Here is a 6,473-nt window from a genome sequence, read left to right as displayed (position 1 = left end):
CTTGGGTATTCCAAGCGAGGCTGTCTTCAGTGGTTCAGTAATCTACACCGGCTGAAGATCTATTTCTGAATGTAGAATTATTAGGAAATAACCATACACTGATTGCACAAATCTCTGACTGAGAGCCATTATTAGCTAATAACAAAGAAGAACACAGGGATTTGCATGCAGTATGAGTATCAGATAAAAGGGAACGATACAGACTCAGAACTTACTAAGGCATGCAGGTGAAAATGAATGCTTCTTCAGTAAGTTAGGTGGCCACAGGGCACCATAGACTGATTTTATAGAAGATTATACAAATACCTCCAATCCTAGTCAAGGAAGCATTCACTTCTCTGACAGCAGACTGGGACCATTACAGAGAAGTATGCCTTTGAATGCCATTTGGTTGAGGATCCAATCAGCTGGTGGTTGGGCACATCTGAGGATGACCTGAGAAATATCTAAAACTGCCAGTGAGGAAAATCAATCCCAGTGCTCAATGACTGTGCAGAAGGCCAAAGTCAGAGTATGATTAACAGTGAGTAAAGAGGAAACTGCTCCCTGATGCTATCTATTTTAGTAACACAGAGCCCAAAATGAGTGCATAATGCTAGGGAGACAATATTTTTAAAACATTCATGGTCCTGGGATTCAGGAATCTATCTGCATTATGAAATAAAATCATGGCTATCAGATTATCTTCTCAGACTCAATAATGTTGGAGAAAAAGAGCCCTTAGCAGCTATTCTAGCATCTAATGAGTGTAGAACAGTATCCTGTTTGTGACTGTCAGTTTGCAATACTTTAACATTTTCAATTCTTCCATCACCTGTGACAGATATGAGCCAGAATTAACTTGGAAGAAATCAAGAGGGATACAAATATAGCATTTGCCTCTGTAAACATACAATCTCATTTATACATCAAAGTGCACCCAGGTAAGCAGTGCTATCAGGAGTAAGGAACAGTTTCTCCAGGGTTTGAATAGCTGAACATGGATAACTTGATTGGCATAAGGAAGACCTAATAAGCCATTTAAAAATGAGCTAAGTAGAGCAGGAACTAGGCGTTTCAAAGAACAAGCGACTCACATAGCTGTGAAAAATAGTTGGAGTGAAATCCTGGGCTCACTGAAGTGAATTTCAAAACTCCCATTGACTTTAACAGGGCTCGGATTTTACCCTTGGTGTGAAAAGCATCTCCTCTCTGAAAGGTATTAGTAATTATATAAATATCCAAGGGGAAGTCAAAGACCATATCGTATAGCAGCAAGTCCTCACTGAGCAGGAATCAGGTAACCCTGTTGTCCTTGTCCTTATGTCACTAAGGCACAGATACTGGAATCAATGGGAATTAGGCTCCTAAATACTTTTCAGAATCTGGGTCTGAGTTCATATAACACCAAGGACTGATTTTGCTTGCAGAAGCTGAATCAGTATTTAGGTAATTTATAGAATTTCCTGACTTGGAATCTCTGGGTTATATTACCATAGGTATCCAGAGCCACTGATGGCCCACATTATCCTACCCCATGATGTGAATAATAACAGTATGTTAGAAATCCATGCTCCCATGTGGTTCCTGCCTGCTACTTGGTGGGTATTTCATTGTCTGAAGCAGATTTCTGGGTGAGAAGATTCTGATTTTTACTTGGAGGAATACCACTAGCAGGTTATGCTGTGTAGAGAATCCAATCCCTTTTGATCCACAGAACTAAGCTCTGTGGTTTATCCATCAATTGGCTTCCAAAGTTTTTCCTCCTTCAAAATTGCCCACTCCAGATGCACCTGATCTGGCTACATTGAATGACTGGTAATAGACGGGACAATCAGCCCTATATTTTTAATGCATATTTTATTATCTAAAAAGTTCTTGTAAAATATTCCGCATCTGGGAACCCACAGTCTCTACTTGCTGTTAAATTATTTCAAGTGTCGGTATCAGAAACGACTGCTGTATGTTCCTCCTTAACACTGTTGTATCTAATTTGCTTGTTTACGGTAAAGCCAAGGATTAGTGCTACTAACAGTTCAGATAACTTGACAACATGAAGTGAAACCCACGGGAACTCAAGCATTAATTACCACATTTTATTCTAAGAAACCTGCTTTTAATAATTGATGCAAAGTATGTGTTGCTGCCACTGTTCATTGTTTAATTACTTTTTCTGATCAAACACATTAATGAAGGAAGACCTAATAAATCATGCAAGAACACAGCGAAGTACTTAATTAATATGTGTTGCATTGATTGATGGTAATAGAAAACCACAGCAATCTTGAAATGGTGCTTATATGTGACCATGCACAATTATAAGGGCACTTTCAAACAAGTTCATTTTTTAAAAAAACGAAAGTGAGAGACAAGGAGTCCTTTTTTAAAATAAAGCAGTGGGAGAGATTTTAACTGGAATAGTCTGGAGTGCTGAGGGAGCGGATTAAATCTAGTTTAGGTCCAGGTTGAAGGCTGGAGCTGTGATGTACGTAAGTGATTGTGCAGCCTGTTCGGCAGGGCATAGGGAAAAAACTCCACTCTCCCAACAGAACAGCCCATTTCTTTTCAATAGTCCCTTTCAGTAGGTTTTCCTGTGGGAGAGGCCCTCAGTTATCACTGGGCTGTGACCATTGGCAAATGCTGACTTTTAAATGGTGATCATACTACACCGCTATCTCCCCACACGTATAGCTTACTTGTCATCAGGTCAGCTACAAATAGGAACAGGTCCTCTCCAATGTCCTCTGCACACAATTCCCTCCTTTTCAGGAAATAACATTTCATAGAATGTAGTCTCTCCACTGATGTCAGGCACCAAGCTGGGAGGGGAAACCTTTCATCCTGGCAGTTGCTGCTCCTTGGGCTCTGGCTGTGCCTGTGGGATGTGCTGTTGGGACTTCTCTGTCCCATGTAGCTCTGGGCAGTCATAGGGTGGGAACACTCACACCATTGGGTGGATTTTCAAAGGTATTTATGTACCTAAAAATACAACTACGTGCTCAATAGGATTTTCAGAAGTTCCTAGCTCTCTTTGAACTGAATAGACATTAGTTGCCTAACCTGTCCAGGTGCTCTTGTAAGTCCCACTAGGTTTCTCTGTCCCTGTGCAACTGCCCTGGATGTACTTATCTGAGTAAACATTGCTAACTTACCGCATAGAATCTCAGGGCTGGAAAAGACCTCAGGAGGTCATCTAGTCCAACCCCCTGACAGATTTTTGCCTCAGATCACTAAAGGGCCCTCTTAAGGATTGAGTTCACAACCCTGGGTTTAGCAGGCCAATGCACAAACCACTGAGCTATCCCTCTCCCTACCAGGATGCTGCTCCTCATGGCTACAGTTCAGTCTCTGCTCCTAGGGGTGTGACTGTGTCCACAGGAGTCAGTGTTCTTTCTTCCTTTTCCCATATGGCCCGAAGGGCTTCCCTGTTGGATGTTATGATCAACGTACTGACTGCCTATCCCCCCCAAAACTTTCTTTTCTTTTTCTCTTTGTTAACAAATAAAAACAAACAACAACAAAACACACAAGTTGCTCATGTGTCACAGAAACTGACCTGTCCTTCCCCAGAAAGAACAATAATTGCTGTTAAAAAGCAGATGAGCTGAGAGTTTGGCTGACAAGGCCTTCAGAAACACTCAGTCTGCTGTGTCCCAGATTTCACCAACTCTCAGGTAAGAGATATGTGGGGTTATTTTTTCCCCCTTGCCTCATATCAACACACACATTCCTTTATATGCTTCTGGAACTTCTTCATGACAGTTTTCTTAGTTTTTGGTTCTGAAAGTGATAAACTTTGGAAGTAAACTCTGCCATTTTTTATTTAGGGATTACTATGTCCTGTGGATTTGAATATAAGCTTGGAACGTCACAAGGAAACCAAAACAAAATGGCCAATGGGATTTCAGACTCCACTAATGGTTCACTTCAGAAGCAGGGAATTGTTAGTCTCTATCAGCCATAAGATCATTCATAGAGTACTACATTCAGTTTGGAACATTGCTATTTAGAAATGTTCTTGATAAGTTGGAAGGTATTCAGGGAAATAAAGGCAACCAATAGAGGGTGTGAAAAGAACAAAATCTGTATAACTTGAGCAAATAAAAAGCAGGGTATGAAAAGGTGAACTGTTTTTCTAAGGAAAGCTCAAAAGGAAAACAATACATAATGTAATGAGAAAAGAAATGGCAAAAAATTCACAAACAGACCACTTTTAGGTTTATACATATCAGGTTTGATTCATTAATTCTGCTGGGGTTTTTCGGGAAGACATCCAACAAGTTGATGGTTTGGGCTGGGAAGTAATGGCAGAATGGTGAAGTGGATAGACATTGAGTCAGATTCTCTGTCTTTTCATAGCGACTGCACTGAGGGTCCCTCTGAAGTTCATGCTATTGAAGTTGGGCTTGGGAAATCATTCTCAAGCTTCGTTTGATCATTCTGAGTTGAGTCATTGTTCACATTTAGTGCAGATAAGTGCGTCATATTCCTTAGAGGGGATGTGCAGATGAGTGAGTGTGATGTGGGTTGAAAAGACAACCTGCAATAACAGTTCTGTCATCTTATTTTATGAATGAGGTTGGTTTAAAGTAACAAAACTAAACCAAATCAACAAACCAAACCAAACAGTTTGTGCTCTGCATTCCCAGCATTCCTAGAAGGTTTTGGGAATCACAATTCTAGACGAATGTAACATATATATGATCAGATACAGCATTTGAAAGGGAACAATTTATCTGGTATAATCTGTTCTCTTCCCATCATGCTCAGTTAAGCATACGCCAGATATCTTGCATGCAAGGATGTTATAAATAAACTGAACCAGTCTCCTCTTAGAACTGAAGATGAAGCAATAGGCATGTCAGATGACTACACCAGATCTGTCTCAGGGACAAAGGTCAAACTACCCCTATGTATTCTTCTCTTTAAGGGTGATCTAATGGCCCTATTGATATCAGTGGCAAAACTCCCATTGACTTCAATAGACCCAAGATTTCACCCTTGATGTTTTAACCCAGCAAACCTCAGGTTTGTCTGAAACAGGAGTTTTGGGTGTACTAATTTAGCAATTGTAGTTATATGGAGAAAAAGTAGCCAACACCTCAAGAAGAAAATAAAAGGAAGATGCATACATTTGTCATATAGACTGTTCATTATTGAGGAGTTTTCATCTGTCATTAGTCACACATCCAAAAATATGTAATGTCAAACATAATCTGATTAATCAGATGAAACATAGATCAGTAAAGCAGTTTCTCCTCTCCATGCCAACTCTCTTTAATCTTGTTGGGACATAATTAATGGAGTGGATTGAAATTTTTGATGAAAAGTATGGGGGGAATTGAATGAGTTTTTCACATAAATTGTTTTCCATTTTTGGACCAGCTCTAATAATTTAGTTCTCAGATTAGCTAACCATGGATTTGCTTCTCACCTTTATTACTAATAAAAAAGGGAATCTTTGCCAAACTATTTCAAAATATCTCCCTTCCTCTGTCCCTCATAACCAAAACTAGGTGCCACATTGCACCACGTTCCCCTTCCCACCCGTATGGATCCATGAGAAGATACTGCTGATGCTTTTATTACCACATTCCTCGTAAGGATTCAGACCCAGATCCACACAGGGACTTAGGCACCTAAGTCTTAAGCCTCACTAAGACTTAGGCCTAACCTAAGTCAACTAAGTTTTAGGCCTCACTGTGATCCATAAAACCCCTGCTTGGCTGCTGTAGGCACCTAAATTCACTCAGCACCTTAATTTTTGTTGTAAAATGTCCCCATGCACATATTTCTACCTCTGGGTACATGCATTGCTGCCTCCCTCTGTGTACCCAGGTGCTTATCTCATGTCTAAACCCAGTGATCAAGAAACTGGGGGAAGATAGGCATTCTTCTGCCTGTCTCACCTGCAGGACCTATCTGGTAGTAGGTGTGCTTTGAGCATGGCTACCAGATTGGGGCCCATTCAGAATCTGGCAGAAGGAAGAGGTTGTGGTGATAGTGGTGCCACGTGTGATATTTACTCTAAGGGTTAGCACACTTGCTTGGGATACAGAAGACCTAAGTTCAATTCCCCTCTCTGCCTGATGCTGAGAGGAAGGATTTGAACATGGTAAGAGCCCTACCCACTGAGCTATGGGATATTCTGATGGGGGGCTCCCTCAGTCTCTTCTGTTGAAGCTGTTCTATTTGGATGGCTAGAGAGAGAGAAAGAGAGTGAGAATGACTCTATAGCCCAATGATTAGGGCACCCACATGAGAGACCCCCAGGGTCCAGTCCACCTGCTTCAATGATTTTTTAGGAGAGGGGTTTCTGCTTGTGGATTGCTAGCAGAGCTAGGCATCTACCTGCAGCCTGAACATAGGCACCTAACTCCATGATAGCAGGTTTAGGAAACACCCTTCTCACAGACATCTGCTATTGGCTAGCTTAGGCAGCTCCCTACTTAGCTTGCTGGCTTTTGTGGATCCTGTTATTAGGTACCTCTCTC

Source organism: Gopherus flavomarginatus, chromosome 1, assembly GCF_025201925.1.
Source record: "Gopherus flavomarginatus isolate rGopFla2 chromosome 1, rGopFla2.mat.asm, whole genome shotgun sequence".
Taxonomy (NCBI): domain Eukaryota; kingdom Metazoa; phylum Chordata; order Testudines; family Testudinidae; genus Gopherus; species Gopherus flavomarginatus.
Note: the sequence above shows the minus strand (reverse complement) of the source record.